The following is a 17,325-nucleotide window of genomic DNA, read 5'->3' on the forward strand; positions in this document are numbered from 1 at the left end:
TATACGTAACCCTATGTACATTGCAGCATTATTTACAATAGCCAAGATATGGAAGCAATTCAAGTGCCCATCAATAAATAAGTGGACAAAAATGCTGTGGTTCATGTATACAATGGACCATTACTCAGCCATAAAAAAGAATGAAATCTTACCATTTGGGACAACATGGGTGGACCTAGAGGGTATTATGTGAAATTAAATAAGTCAGAGAGAAAGACAAATACCATATGATTACACTTATATGTGGAATCTAAAGAACAAAATAAATGAACACAACAGAAACAGACTCACAGATGCAGAGAACAAACTGATGGTTGCCAGAGGGGAAGAGTGGGGAGAGGGGGACTTGGTGAAAAAAATGAAAGGATTAAGAAGTACAAATTGGTAGCTACAAAGTAATCATGGGGATATATAGTACAGCATAGGGAATATACTCAATAATATTGTAATAACTATGTATGGTGCCAAGTGACTACTTGAATTAACTGGGAAATCACTTTGTAATAATTTATAATTTAGTAATCACTTATCCTAAATTGTAAATTATATAATTGTCTAACCACTATGATATACACCTGAAACTAATATAAAATAATATTGAATAGCAACTATAATATGGAAAAAAACCCCACTTCCAAATATAATCACATTCTGAGGCACTAGGGATTTCAACATTGAATTTAGGGGGGAACAGTCCAGCTAGTAACAGCAGGCATCACACCCTGCAGTTCAGTGATGTCATATGTTCAAGCTATACAACTTGATTACCCAACTCCCCAATCCCTACTGAAGAGTGAAGAAGTGAGGTAAGGCCCTGATTTAGAGATGGCTCATCTTCTCCTTGTACTTTTCTGCCTTTGACTAAGTTCACCCAGCTGATCAAAACATAAGAAAGTGAAACAGCAATATGGCAGACTAAAATATGTAGGCAAAAATTTTATTTGTGCTCATTTGTTTTTAGAGATGTCTTCTCGTGAGGATTTGGTGGATTAAAATAGGTCCATAAAACCCATTCTCCAAATAATTTCCATGTGAACCCTGCAGCATACATTTATGCTTCAATGAAAATTTATTGTGAGCACATATATTAGAGTCACAGAGTTGTGCTCTGTCAGCACTTACATTTAAGTGGGAGATTCTGACAACACACAAATAATTTGATAAATAAATATTTATTACCTGGGTTAAGGCACCCACCAATGATTGACAGATCGATTGCATTATTAGTGCCAGTTCTTTATATATTCCTCCATCCATGGCATTTGCCATGTGACTTTGCAATTTCTCTTATCAAAAGGTGGACTCTTTTTAGTCACGTGACTCACTTTGACCAATAGGATGGTGGCAGTTGTGACACACACAGAGTCTGCACATTTCTGATTCTGCTCTTACAAATGGGTCATTGTGCTTAGAACCAACCTGGACCACCATCTGGAAACATAGGAAGAACATGGTGAGAAAGGCTGCATCAGAAACCATTTGACTGCCAGCCAGTCTCCAGAAGTGTGAGTCTTCAGGATGACCCTCAGATGACCCTGGTTCAGTTGCGACCAGGAAAACTCCCCAGCCTAAATCACCAACCTGCAGACCTTGAAGATAAATACTAATTGTTTGAAGCTCCAGGGCTTGGAAGTGGTTTGTAACACAGCATAGTTATGGCAATAGCTCATTGATCCAGGCAAATGAAGGCTCCCAATAAATCTAAATAGTATCTGAAAGAGGTAGCACATTAGGGCATTACTGGCCACTAACACCTTGGCTGAAAAAGAGTATATAAGATCAGCTTGTCAAGACTCTGAGAGATGGGAATAAAGACAAGAGATGGAAACAAGGTAGAATCTTTACCTTGTTGGGTGAGGGTAGTGTAGTCATTCATTGACCTGCTTACAATACTTCTGGGGCTTCCTGTGACCTTCTGTATAAAATTCAGATTTTTTACTCACAACGTATATGGTCCTCCTGTCTGGTCCCTGCAGTTTTCCTCTAGATCCACTTTCCTCTGAGTCACACGAACCAAAATTCCACGGACTTTGTCCATCAGGCTGCCTTGTCCCCTGGCTTCAACACAAAAGCAAGGACAGCATATTGACAGGTAGAAAGACAAAGACATCAGAGTTTGTGTTTCTCTCTCATGTTGGGCTATAGTTCAGCCATGACTACGTTTCTGTATCAAAGACCACCGCTCCTGCAGGGTAGTCTCGTCTTATAGTCAGAACTCTCACCATCTCTCAGTGACTCCTTCCCATTGCCCTCAGGCCTAGGGATGGTAACACGTCTGGCTGTTGCTAGTCCTGGGGTACTTCATCATGCCTTGTTGCTTTTCCTTAACCCGACCCAAACACTGCAAAAGGGTACCTCACGTAAACATTATAAAGGGACCCTTTTATTGTGCCCTTTGAGAGCACCATCTGGTTCCTGCTAGGACCTTTCAGTGCATGACTTTTCCAGGCTTTTATATTACACACCACTCTCTTCCCTAGACCCAGTCCTGCAGTCATAGTTTCATCCCCAGTAATGCTGCCGTGCCCTTGCTTCTGTTTTACCCTTTTCCCTTTTATTAATGTTAATTTTTTTATTAATATCTAAACTATAAATCAAACATTGGCAACCCTATATACTAGTAGACATGTTTGCTGAGAACAAATTAAGATTATCAGGTCATACTTTCAATACAACTTCAGAATTAGTGGCAATAAATCAATACATTTTTCTCAGAAGTTGTATAATGTCCTTCAGTTTACAATCCATGACATGGAAAGTCTAATATAACATTAAATAATAATCACTTATCCTAAGAATAAGCTATATAAATTGAATCACTATTTGAATAAAATAACAACAAAGCTTTAATAGCTCAGTAGTTTTTCTTAAGAGCATATATATATATTTATTCATAAAAAATAGCAGTTCTGCCACAGTGCACAGATAAGTTCATTCATTCTGTTCGCCCAATTGCTCCCAGCACAAGATTAAGTGCTCTTCTTACATGTTCCCATAGTTGCCTCCACCCCTGCCCACATTACAGCATCAATCCTAGCATTTAATGCTCATCTATGAACATGTCTATGAAAATCTCTGAGGTAGGCATGACGATGGCCTCCCAAAGAGGTCCTATTCACAGCCTAACCCCCATGACCTATAAATAGGTTATGTTACATAGCAAGAGGGAATTAAGTTTGCTAATCGTATGGCTATAAAATAAGATTATCCTGGATTACCCAGGTGGGCCAATGTAATCAAAAGGGTCCTTAAAACTGGAAGGGGGAGGCACAAGATTGAGAACCTGAAAAATGGGAATGGGAGAAACACTTGACTGCCTGTCCTTGAAGGTGCAGAAAGGGGCCACAAGCAAGGAATGTGGACAGCCTTTAGAAGATAGAAAGGGCAGGAAAACATTCTTCCCTGGAGATGTCAAAAGGAACATAGTCTTGTCAGCACCTTGATTTTAGTCCATTGAGATCCATTTTGGACTTTTGACCTCCAGAATTGTAAGATAATAAAATGTGCCATTTAAGCCACTAAGTTTGCGGTCATTTTTTGCAGCAACAATATGAAATGAATATAATCCCCAGTAGAAGATCAAATCCTTGAGAACAGGGATCATGTCTTTGTTTTGTGTTTCCCAGGCTCCTCTCACAAAGTTTGTCTTGGGGTAGTTCTCAAATGTATTTGTTGAAGAAAATGTAGGATTCAAAAAGATCTTGTCTGCCCCATATCTTCTGGAAACTTCTTGGTCTATGGTTCATGTAGCAATTATCTGAACAAACAGATCTTCATTTGTCCATAGAATGAAAGTCATGCTTAGTTATCAATCTATCATAGCATCATCGAAAAAAATAATTTAGCTCATTGCCCAGGAGAGCCAGGATGGAGGAACGTGAAGGTGCGCAGTGTCCTCTCTCTCAGCACAGCAGCTGTGGTAACTAACAGTGGCCTGCTTCAGGGCATGCCCAGCTCCCCTGATGGGCAGGGAAAGAACAAATTGTTCCCCTGGAGCAGCTGGTCTTGGTTTGGGCTGGATCTGGATTCCCAGGCACTGGTTGCTATAGTTTGGCAAGAGCCCCCCTGCATTTCCAGAAGGGCTGTCCTATTACTAATCTGGAGCAGACACCTCCTATCATCACCACAACCTTGTTCTTACAGCAGCACCAACAACAGATGATCTGCAAATCCCATACCCTCTTCATGAAATGGGAGCTGGTGCCTTGGTTTAAAGCCCTTTTGACAATTCTCTCTACATCGCTGACAGCTTTGGACCCAAAGCCAAAAGCCCTGGGGTTGAGTCTGACTCTGCCTCCGTGTGACTCCTTGATGAGTCACCTCCTATTCCTCACCTGTTAAGTGAAAGGGGTGGACTTCTGTGGTCACTGCCGGCTATCGAATTCTAAGCGTCTCTGAGAGTTACACCATTCCCAAACTCATTTATGTTTTGAAAACACCAGTGATAAACTGTCCCTGTTAAGGAGAACATTTTACTAGGACAAAAAGTAAGAGCTAGAGCCTGAGAAAAGAAGGGGGAAAGGGAGGGAAGGAGAGGGCGGGAGAGGGAGGGAGAGGGAGGGAGAGGGAAAGAAAAAGAAAGAGAAAGATAAGAAGAAAGGGACAGTAAAGGGAAAGGAGGGAGGAAGGAAAGGAGGGAGAGAGGGACAATTTACTTAACCTCTTTTACCTACCTCGGATCACTCACACCCTAGGCCAGAGCCTCACTAAGTTTTGTACCAAAGTACCTTTGCCCTTCAAGGACAGTGACAAAGACCCCTGGAATGCAGTCTGTAACAAGTAGGAAATCTGATGACTCATCTAATCTTAACAATTAATGTGAATTTGTGTTCTACTCCATAAACAGTGGTTTCATCTCTTCAGTGAAGTGAAACTATTGCTACAGGAAGATGTTGTATGTAAACGGATCCTGTGCTGTGCAAACCCCAGCTCACCTCTGCTTCCCTCTGAGGGGGACACTTCAGTTTGGGAGGCAGGGCCCTGGGTGTTGAGAAGTGGGATGTGTTCCCCAACCCACTCAGGTCATGAGAAGACTTTGAGGTTACCTCGTTAACTATAGCCAGAGAAACCAAGCAACTAAAGTAAAATTCCACTAGCCCATAAATGATTGCCTCCAGAAAATTGGGATGCTAGTTTTACAGGGACAGTCTATGCCAGAAGATGCTATCTCTGTTTATTACCCTGTTTATGACAATGAGACACACTGATGTGCTGCAGTATTGTCAGCAACTTGTTAAAACAGAATTTTGGGTGTTCATTTTCAAAAGCAATAGAAGTTGAGGGCAAAACTCCCAGGGAATAGAGACCACATGCTTGGGGGTTAAGCAGTAGGGTCTAGCCCAGCCGTGGGCAAACTACGGCCCGCGGGCCGGATCCAGCCCGTTTGAAATGAATAAAACTATTGAAAAAAAGACCATACCCTTTTATGTAATGATGTTTACTTTGAATTTATATTAGTTCACACAAACACTCCATCCATGCTTTTGTTCTGGCCCTCCGGTCCAGTTTTTAAGAACCCATTGTGGCCCTCGAGTCAAAAAGTTTGCCCACCCCTGGAGCCAGCAGGAAGTCCTAGCCACCAGCAGGAGGGGGACCAGATAGGACTTAGCCCTGGACCCAGCAGAGAAGGGAATCAACCCCATGTGAGAGTACTGGAAAGGCAGTCAAAGCCAAGTTCAACACAAAGGAGTTGTGGTGAATACGGCAAGTTTATAATGCACAGGGCTGCTATGAGGGGAAGATGAGCATCTGCTAGTGTTGTTGTTGTTGTTTAGGAATGAGGTCGCCTGCCTTGTTGGCATAAGCATCCATCAGGAGAGAGATCCAAAACCATTCAGTGGCCAGGAGACAGGAGAAGCTGCAACCAACCCAGAGGTCAACATGTCTTTTTTAAGCCACTGGGAAGAGACTCAGAAGGGGACATTTCCCCTGCAGGCTAATAGGAGTTAGGTCTTGAAGGATCCAAAGGATGAAACATCTCTGAACACAAAGAGATGAAACATGTCCACACTAGGACTGCCAAAAGGAGCAAATAACAGGAACAGGGAAGGGAAATATGATGTAGGATTTAGGCCCACACACACACAGAGGTGGAATGCCGACTACCACATCTGGCTGTGCGACTTTTGGCAAATTTCACAAGCTCTCTGAGCGCGTTTCATTCTCTTTAAAGTGAAGATAATTAGAGTACTTCTCCCACAGAATTCTGAGTGAGTTAAGTGAGGTGATTCATGGGACCTAATAAATGTGCAGCAATGCTAGTTTTCTTACTATTAACTGCTATGTAGCAGTTGCAAAGTCAGTAAATGGAGCTTTGTCTATATTAAAATTCTGAGATCAGGTAGGGAAAACACTTACCAAGGAAAATAAATGTTTCTTCAGTGTCCCCAGATTTTATTTTGGACTATCCAAGAGTGAAGAAGATAGAATAAAAAAGAGGAGAGGAGGTGGGGAAAAAAAGAGGTAAAGAGGTGGTGGAGGAGAAGATGTTGGGGAGAGGAAGAGAAAAAAGAATAAAGGGACGAAATAATGGGTTCTGGTATTTGTCAACAATTTAGCATGAGAATCTTCCAAAACAAATAATAAATTGGCCCTTTCTTCTCCACTTCACTCACTCTTCAGCTCATCCTTAAATGTTACCGTTCTCCAGCGTCCTGCCATTGGCCCTGTGCACTTCTCCCTTTACAAGCTCTTCTTGGGCAATGCCATTCATTCCTGTGGCTTCACTTCCTACCCATTCTTTAATCCTCAAATTTATTTCCATGCTGGTCATCTCTCCTGACCTTCAAATGCTTATTTACAATCACTAACAAAACATCTCTACCCTGATAGATCCAAGTCAGCACATACAAAACACACCCTGTACCTCCCCATGTAAAGCCTCCTTTATTTCTTATTGAGATAAAGGGCACCTTCATCTCCTCAAATCAGAAATGTGGAAATCATGCAAGACTTTTCTCTTGTCTTAACCCTCAGACACTTTTCTCTCCGTTTTTCTTGGAGTCTCTTTCACCTCTTGTGTTGACTGCCCCCGTTCAAACCCTCAGCCCTCAACTAGACCCTGTTAACAGTCTCCCAACTGGCCTTCCTGCTGCCAGGCCCATTCTCATCCAATCCATCCTTCATAATCAGGCAAGTGTGACATAATCCATGACATTCCCTGGCAAATATTTCAAAGACTCCCTCTTATTGTACAAGATAAAAATATAAATTCCTTAGCCTAACATACAAAGCTTTACCCATCTTGCTCTTCTCCACACCCACATGCACACACATCCTGCATTTCATTCTGACTGAACTGCGTATCTGAAGATGTTCTTCATCGTGCCTGGAAATTTTCTGATTATCCCATTTGCCCGGCAAACTCTTAGCCAACTTGCTAACATGTTATGTCTGATGAGAAGCTTTCACTGACTTTGCTATGTGCAAAATTAAGCATTCTTATGCCACTTTTTTTCTTTCACACTGTCACAGTACTTAATATATTATGTGATTATTTGTTTAAAACATGTTTTTCCAAGTGGCCTGAGAGCCCTTAGGGGTCAGGGATTGTGTTATATTCATCACTGTATTCCCAGTATGTAATAAAATGCCTAGAACAGAGTGCTAATCAATAATGATCTGTTACATGGATAATTTAATGAATGAATGAATAACAAACATTTAGAACATAAATATGAACCAAATCCAAGCTATCCAGAATTTCAACAAATTTTAAACAAACTAGCATTTAACTCTCTTACATTTAGAGAGAAGGTGATGAAGAGCCCATCTAGAAAGCCCAGTGGCCACTCAGGTCATGCCACCTTGGAAACAGTGTCTAATGAGGTTACTATTGGCCATCCAGAACTGCTCTTCAATCCTGAAAATTCCACCTGGTTTGTGTGCCTTATGGTGCTCTGGCTTGGGAGAATGCCAATTTATTAATTACCATAAAATATAATTGCCAAAGACTTTGCCAGCTCTCTATTATCAACACTTTCTCACCAGGAGAATCCTCAGAGAAAACAAGATTATAATCAGAAGGTAAGTTTGATAAGCATGGAACAAGCAAGGAGTCACCCCGGCTTGCTCATCCATCTACCCAGTCAGCACAATCTCGCCGACCTTGATGAATACACGGAAATGGCCCTGTATTCATATTGAGTTATGTTGTTACTTAATAGACCAACCAGAGTGTCTTCTTTTGACAGTGACAGAGATGCTCTGAAAAATTCTACCCCTTCAGTTTCTCATTTTGTAGACTTTATGCAATCAATCCCCTTGGGTTGACTGGGAAGACAACTGAGTCAGTCTCAATTTTAGACAGACGAGTACAGTCATATGCACTCCTGAGGCTACATTCAGATTAATTAAACATTTAAGCCACTCATGTTTAAATTATTGCTTAGGGAAAGGTAATGTTCTCAGAGACTGATCTCACCTGAAATAAATATTATATAATATATATAATATATATATTATAGATATGATATAGATATAGATAGATATAGATATACATTTGGAGGTAAAAACATTCTGGATTATTAAAGCCTTACTCTTACTCTAATAAGAAACGTTTAAGACAGATTGGGAGGCTAAACAGAAAAATGACACTAGGCAATAGTAATAATATAAATTTATCTGATGCCTTCCTCTATTATTTATGGGAGGCTCAGTTGTAGATTGGAAGGATTCAAGACTTTGAAACAAAAAAAGGAGCCATCACAGTAGAACAGGATTTAATTTCTCCACCTGAAGAGAAGAAATTATATGTCTTTTCTACAGTATCACATGGTATTGGTTCAGGGGCTGAGTTGGAGAAAACAAAAAGGTGTGGACCAGAGAAGGGCAGGCAACCTCCTGCAAGAAGACCTGCAGGGCCAGTGGTGGGCAGAACCTTTGGAAGAGGGAAATTACCTTGGCTGTGACATGCGTGAATCTGAAAGATACACAGGTTGGCTCTGGTTTGGACACAGGATTAGAGGTCATGTTCAAAAAGTGATTCTCAAGAATCCCTGAAAGAGACAAACTAGGTTAAAACATCCTCCCAAGAAACCCAAAGCAATATCCTTTCTCACTGAGAGATCAGATAAGAAAGGGAACTTTCTTCCTTTGGCCTTTATCTTTTTCTTTTTCCAGATGCTTATAGTCACAGGATATACTCTAAATGAATTCTGATTGAGGTATGCCCACGGCAGATCCAGGTTTTGTGGGGTCTGAAAACAATGGGGGCTCCATTTCAGTAAAAATAATACATAGCTATTGTTTTTATCCAAGAAATAGTTTATATTTATTTTACTATAACATTTATAGAGAAGTAAATATTCATTTAGAATAGGCAGAGTAATTTTGACAAATTACATTTTTTAAAAGGTGACAAATACCACAGGCATCACAAAATCCAGAAAAATTAATAATAATAATAATGTATATCATAAATTGCATCAAATATCATTACATTTCACTATATAATTTTTAATTAACATTTGGCAATTAGAAGCCAGACTTTAAGCAGAGGAATCATTTAACCAGATTTACATTTTAGATATACCTAGAGTCATAAGACAGAAATGCTGCTTAAAACTAAGTCTTCTCACCCAGCCGGCATGGCTCAGTGGTTGAGCACTGACCTATGAAACAGGACGTCACAGTTCGATTCCTGGTGGGGGCACATGGCCAGGTTGTGGGCTCAATCCCCAGTGGGGGGCTTGCAGGAGGCAAGCGATCAACGATTCTTTCTATCTCTCTTTCCCTTTCCCTTCCTCTCTGAAATCAATAAAAATATATTTAAAAAACAAAAAACAACTCAGTGTTCTGTAGTGTACATAGTTCTTTTGTTGAGAATGTTTTGTGGCAAAACTTACTGAAATTATAGAGTTATGTTGTCACTTAACAGTGACGGAAGCTGTCTTTTTGGTTAGACGTATTTAAAAATAACTTCAAAACAGGTCAATAACTTTTCCACGGCCTTATTTAGGAGAACGTTGTTAAAAGCAGAATAGCATGCACAGTGCAAAGCACTGACTCCCTGACAAGAACTGGTGAGAGGATCAAATTGGATCATGACCCAAATTGGCTCCAGACACAGGCATGTGGGAGGATTCTGGCCTCCAAATCCAGAAGAGACATCTGCTGGTGGGACTCCAGAGTCAGGCCCGATCCCTCCGAAGGGCTTTCCCAGAACTGAAAAATGAGGGACTGTGTGTGCGCATGTGTGTTTCCTGGGTCTCCATGTACCACGTGAACTGAATCCTGAAAGAAACATTTGGCTAAGAGGGAACGCAGATGGCCACGCTGAATCAACAATCAGAGCCCTAGCCAGGTCAGCCCTGAGGTAGAGGCTGCCCCGAGGGGAGTCTGTCCCTCGGAGAGAAGCTTCTATCATCCCACACTCCTGAGCATGACAGAAGCAGGTATTCCCCAGCTCAGACATCTCTGCAGAAGGCAAGTGAGATTCATTGCAGACTTCTGTGTCCTCAAGTTAATCACGCTTCTCTGTGTGGTGGCTGCATATCAGCTCTCAGCAATATGCCCTTTGAGGCTCTTTAATTCACTCGTGGCCTACTTTTTATCCATTTTGCAAACCCCCTCCTGATTGCTGGGCATTTTCACATGAAACTAATTATAAGAGAGAGAGATCCAGTTTTTTCCTTGTTTCTGTCAGAAGCAGGAGAGTAAGGAAAGCTGTGTACTGCTTTTTTTTTTCTTGACTGTTGTTCATTTTCACAATTTGCAACAGTGGGATCCTTTATAACAGTTATTACCTCTCAAAATAAGACACACATTCACTTGCCACCCCACAGTCCTGCAACTCCATACACTGCATTCAGATCTAGGAAGTGTGGATGCTGACTGCATCAGTACACACACAGATATGTACGTAGTTGGATATAGACCTAAGGATTTTTGTCTCAAGGGTAGGTCCTGTTACAAAACTAGCCTTTTCTTTGAGAAAAGGATTCATAGGATGGCCTGTGTACAGAAAAGTGCTCAAGAAACTATGCAATCATATAGTGTAAAATTTATTTTAAAGTATAGAAATTTACATGTTTATTTTTAAATGAAACGACTCCACGCCACCTGGAGTAGATGACCTCATAAGAGATGGCATCATCACGCATTCACATTAGCTGCAAGTTTTACAAGTTTTATAAATGTGTCCTGAGTTTATAGCTGCTTCCAAGGCAGTATCATTCTGTGGCATCAACAGAACAGAGTTAAACGGGGTTGGGGGGGAGGGGGGTGGCACATGCAGGAAGGAGGAGGGAATGTATTCTTCACAGGAACCCACTGGGATCCTGGCCAAAACCCTTGCAGGTTACACATTAAGAATGGATTGGAGGAAGTAAAGAAATGTGGTTGCATTTCATCAGTCTACTTGGGCTAATAAGTGATGAGCTTAAGATTAAGGCAAATCATCTCTATTTTCTTATTTCTGAAGACTAAAAGGCACCTTCCCCTCTTTCCCTACATTGAGTGCTTCATTCAGTCCCTCTTCTGTCTCTTCAAAGAATAGGCTTAATACAATATTTTGCACTAGGATTATACTTTAAATTCTCAACAATGAAATTCATCCATGGTTAATGACCTAGAGGTGTTAAATAGGCTCTAGAATGAACATTAGTCTCCCAGCTGTCTACTGCCCTTGACAACGCTTTAATCCATTCCGTACACCCTGCTAATTAATCTTCCTAAAACATGTTGAACTTACATCCCCATCATCACGTCTTTAGTAACCCTTTATGGTAGAAAGGAAATCTTCTTATTGAATTCAGTGTGGGATGCAGAGGAAATGACTCCAGCATTGGCTCCTGGGAGTTCTGAGTGTGGATCTCAGCTCTTCTGCTGACAAGCCCAGTGTCTGTGGAAGAATCAGTTCGTCTCCACCACCCTCCATGCCTCGGCTATAAAACAGTAACCACAGGCAGTTGCAATGACTGAGTAAGGTGAGGTGTGTCTGATCGGCAATTTTATGTGTCAACTTGCCTGGGCCATGGGGTGCTGTTGTTTGGTCAGACACTATTCTGAGTGTGTCTGTGAGGGTCTTTCTGCATGAGATTAACACCTGAATGTGTAGACTGAGTAAAGCTGATTGCCCTCCCTAATATTGTGGGCTTCATCCAATTAGTTTAAAGCTTGAACAGAAAAATCTCTTTCTCTTTTTCTCCTTCTTCTTCTCCTCCTCCTCCTCCTTCTTCTCTCTCTCTCTCTCTCCTAGAATTCTTCCTCCCTGATGACCTTTGAACTAGGACATTGGCTTTTTCTCCTGCCTTCAGACTCAACCTGAAACATCATCTCTCCCTGAGGAGAGATGCCAACCTTCAGAATAGAACTGCACCATCAGCTCTCGAGTCTACAGCTTGTTAACAACCTGCAGATCTTGGAACTTGCCAGCCACGATCCAATTTTTTTAATAATAAATGTATATCTCATAACATTATATATAATATAAATGGTGGTTCTGTTTTCCTGAAGAACCCTAATGCAGTGCATGCAGTAGCGTCTCAGCAGATGTGCTTGATGGCCAGATGTTTCTGTATTTCATTCTTGCTCTACCATTGTTAGCTGTGTAATTAGGGCAAATTAAGGTCATTTGTCTACACCTCATTTTCTTTAACTTTAATACATAGTTTCGAAGGCTGTTAAGAATATTAAGTAAATGCATTATATAAAGCACCCAAAACATGGTGAGCTCTCAGTAGATGGTACACTATCATTATTCCTTTACACAGAAGTCTTACATGCAAATTCCTCAAAGTGCCAGAGGGGAAATACTAGTATAAATGACTGAAGGACCCTGGCATGTTTTATTCCTCTACTACAGAGCTGCATATTACAGCAGCATCATTTTGTTCATTCGCATCCAAGAAGAAATACTATTGAAATGCTGGTTCAATAAGCTTTTTGTCCCATATGTTTTTTATGTGAATACAAGTCATCAGTCTTACGATGCTTTGCTTAATAATGGTACCCTAAATTATACTCTTTGAAACAGATGCATTTTGATTGCATATTAAATATTTAGGTGTTTCCCTGGCCAGTATGGTTCAGTTGATTGGAACGTCATTCCTAACACCAAAAGGTTGCAAGTTCAATTCCTGGTCAGGGCCATACCTAGGTTGCGGGTTCAATCTCCAGTAAGGGCACATACAGGAGTCAACCGATCAATATTTCTTTTCAAATTGATGATTCATCCTCTTCCTTTCTCTCTCTCTCTCTCCCTCTCCCTCTCCCTCTCCTTCTCCCTTTCCCTCTCTTCTCTCTATCTCCCTCCCTTCCCCTTCCTCTCTAAAAATCAATAAGCATGTCTCCTTGCCTTCACCTACACTTGGGACTCTTGACCATTTGTTTCACCCCAACCTCCCATCAGAGGTCATCTCTACATGGATTTCACTCAGTTGCCACCACATCAGTGAACTTCACAAAAGCACAAACCCAAGAGCACTTTTATTCATTCCCATGTCACCTGCCTCTCACCTCCATCCTTAGGGAGTCCCTATTGCTGATGAGGCACAAGATGCTGTAAGATCCATTGGTGCCCATGCATGCCCAAATCAGAGTGTGAGGAAGTTAATATCTATGGGGCAAGAATTTGACCATAGAAGATTTAATGTTCTTCCCAAACAAACCATTCTAAAGATGATCTCATGATATTGAACAGTCAGTTGCATTTGACTTCAAGTGGTGGCCAAATGGTGATATACCCTTATATCTATACTCCCTTCTTTCCTTACTACCCCATTTCTCCTAATTTCTGCTTTCAAGGTATTTCATTCCCTAAAAAAGTAGTAGCACACAGGCTTTGATGCTGTGCTCTGCATCAGGGGAGTCTATATATATATAAAAGGCTAATCTGCAAAGTGTCCTCTTGGGAGTTTGACCAGGAAACTGGGAGTTCAATTGCTGGCTATGATGTGTGATGACCACCAGGGGGTGGCACGGAACAAAGGAAGGCCCTGGCCAGCAGCCAGCAGCCAGGGAAGGAAGGCCCCAGCCAGCAACCAGAAGGCCTCGATTGGCCCTGGTTGCTGGCCAGGCCTAGGGACCCTACCCGTGCATGAATTTAATGCACCAGGCCTCTAGTCTAGTATAAAACAGTGAACACAGAGAGTGACCCTGGAAAGCAGACACTCAAGACTGGATATTAGAGGTTGATTACTCAGTGGTCTGAAAGCGATAGAGACCTCACTGCTGGTGGTAACTAGGGTGGTGACAACCCTTAAGTTGTAATGGCATCACAATTACCAGGGATTTCATCTGTATCTAATTGGGGTAAGGTGCATATAGAAGATAAGACATTGAGTTATTCAGTACTATGGCATTTAAATAATATGCAAGCAATGAGAATAATGGATTAGTGCAAGGCTGACTTCTTTGCTATACTTCTAATCAACAAATGGAGCCTCCTTTTCCACTCCTTGAAACTGGATTGCTTTGGCCAATGGAATGTAGTAGAAGCCACACTGAGTTCTGAGTCTGGGCCTCAAGATGCCTTACACACATGCTCCCATTCTTGTTCTTGAAACCCCTGCTATTGCTGCCCTATGAGCAAGCCCAGCCTATCCTGCTAGATAATAGGACACCACTAAAGCAGAGACAAGCCATCACAGCTGACACATCTTAGACCAGCCAAACCTCAGCTGACCAGGCTGCTGCCAGCAAATGCTTAAGTAAGCTCAGTCAACCACAATTATCCCAGCCACCCAGCTCAGCAAGCCCAAATTGCTGACCCATGAACTAATTGGGTTTATATTATAAGCTACTAAGTATTGAGGTGGTCTATTACACAACAATAAATGATATTCTGAACATAAATTGTACTCTAAGGGAAAATTATCAATAAGGCATCCCTCAACAGATGAAATTTATTATAGAGAGAAAAAAATCACTTAGAATATGTGCAGCAATCCTCAGGAGATTATCTCAAAGGTGGAAAAGGCATGATGGTTCACACCATAAACTTTGTGTTTCATGTACTCACAACTATAAACCTACTTTTGCCTCACCCTGAACATATGGATCTTGACTTTTTCCATCTGACTTATTTCACTTAGCATGATATTCTTAGTATCCATCCATGTTGACACAAATGGCAGTATTTCATCTTTCCTAATGGCTGAGTAGTATATATACATATATATATACACCTTCCATTGTATATATATTCCACATCTTCTTCATCCAATCATCTATCAAAGGACGCTTGGTTGTTTCCATGTCTTGGCCATTGTGAATAACACTGCAATGAACATAGGAGGACATATTTCTTTACAAATAAATATTTCAAATTTCTGGGGTAGACACACAGAAGAGGGATTGTTGGGTCATGTTTATTTCTATTCTTAATTTTTTGAAGAACCTCCATGCTGTTTTCCATGACTATGGATGTACATTCCTACAAGCAGTATATGAGGGTTCCTTTTTCTCTATAACCTCTCCAATACTTATTATTTCTTGTATTGCTGATGATAGCCATTCTAACAGATGTGAGGTGATATCGCATTGTGGTTTTGGTTTGCATTTCCCTAATAGTTAGTAAAGTTAAGCATCTTTTCATATATCTGTTGGGCATTTGTATGTCTTCTGGTGAGAAGTGTCTGCTCAGGTCAGAAGTGTTTCCTCAACCAAAATGAGAAAATTGAGGTATGAAAAGGGATCATTAATATAATTACAGGTAAAATTTATAATTTCAGCATAATTTAAAACATCACTCTCATGAAGGTTGCTATTATATATATAAAACAGGAAATATGATTTTGGAACAAAGATGCCAGTTGGAGATTTTAGAAAAAATTTACTGAAATAAACATTCGATAGATTTTCTGGCACAGATAAGGATCAAGTAAGTGAGTTAAATTTTGGCCTAATGATTTGTCTATAATTGAGAAGGAAACAGAGCTATTTAGGATGGGGAAAAGATTAAGATATGAAGAACAGATTCAGAAGTTCCAGTATCACTGGAAAAATAAGACAATAAAGATTAGGCGCCATCATAAAATAATAACTAAAATTTCTCCAACTAAAGAAAAGTCCTAAAAAAAAAAAGAAAAAATCCTGACAAAGTGAAAAAATATCAAAATTTGGGGGTAAATGAAAGCAGTCTTTGGAGAAAAATTCATAATATTAAGAACTAATACCAGAAAAGACAGGGTTCAAATCAATTATCTAAAGTTCCACCTTATAAACATAGAAGAAAAGTGAATTAAACCCAAAGTAAGCAAAATTAAAATAACAACAGAAATTAGTGAGATAGAAAAGAGAAAATAGTAGAGATATATCAATGAAACCAAGAGCTAGTTCTTTGAAATAATTACTCATTGCTAAAGCTCTAGACAGATTGATCAGGAAAAGGAGGACATTAGTAGGGGTCATATAGACATTTAAAGGATAAAAAATATTAACCTGACAAATTTTTGAAGACACTGGTTATCAAAACTGACACAAAAAGAAAATCTGAATGGTCCTCTCACTATGTTTAAATGATTGGATTTGTTCACTAGCAGCTTTCCCAAAAAGAAAAGTCCAGGCCCAGATGGCTTCACTGGCAAATTCTGCCAAATATATGAAGAAAGTAATACCAATTGTACATGAAATCTTTCAGAAATAGAAGATGAGAGAACATTTTCCAATTCATTTTTTTTTGAAGTCAGCATTACCCTGATAGCAAAAAGTAGATGTCAAAAGAAAACTGCATAGTATTCACTATCCCTTATGAGCATAAGCACAAGCTCCTTTAACGTAAATGGGCATAGGCATGTTACTTAAACAGTGGTAACAGTACGGTATCCTCCGAGGCTGATTCTGCTTCAGTGACATAATAATGCAAGGACAATTGGAGAATATTTTCTGTTGCCAAGTTTTCCTTGGTCCTTGCCCATTGTTTATTTATTTTATTTTATTTTATTTTTGTTAATCCTCATCCGAGGAACATTTTTCCATTGATTTTTAGCGAGAGTGGAAGAGAGAGAGAAAGTCAGAGAGAGATATCAATGTGAGAGAAACACACCGATTGGCTGCCTCCTGCACAAGCCCTGACCAGGGCCTGGGCCAAGGAGGAGCCTGCAACCAAGGCACTTGCCCCCGACCGGAATCAAACCCAGGACCCTTCGGTCCACAGGCCTACGCTCTATCTACTGAGCCAAACCGGCTAGGGCCCATTGTTTATTTTGATGCTCTAGCTTTGGATCAATTCTGTGAATTACCCAAAGGACTTTCAATAAATGCATTCTGCTAAATTTAGAAACCAAGAACCTGAACAATAAATGTATCCCTGAAAAAGTTCTTGTAACAAAAAATCTGGACTTACACAGAAACTGGTATTGGAGGTAATTTGCACAGAACCTC

The sequence above is a fragment of the Myotis nattereri genome (assembly GCF_964212035.1).
Source record: "Myotis nattereri genome assembly, chromosome: 17".
NCBI classification, from domain to species: Eukaryota; Metazoa; Chordata; class Mammalia; order Chiroptera; family Vespertilionidae; genus Myotis; species Myotis nattereri.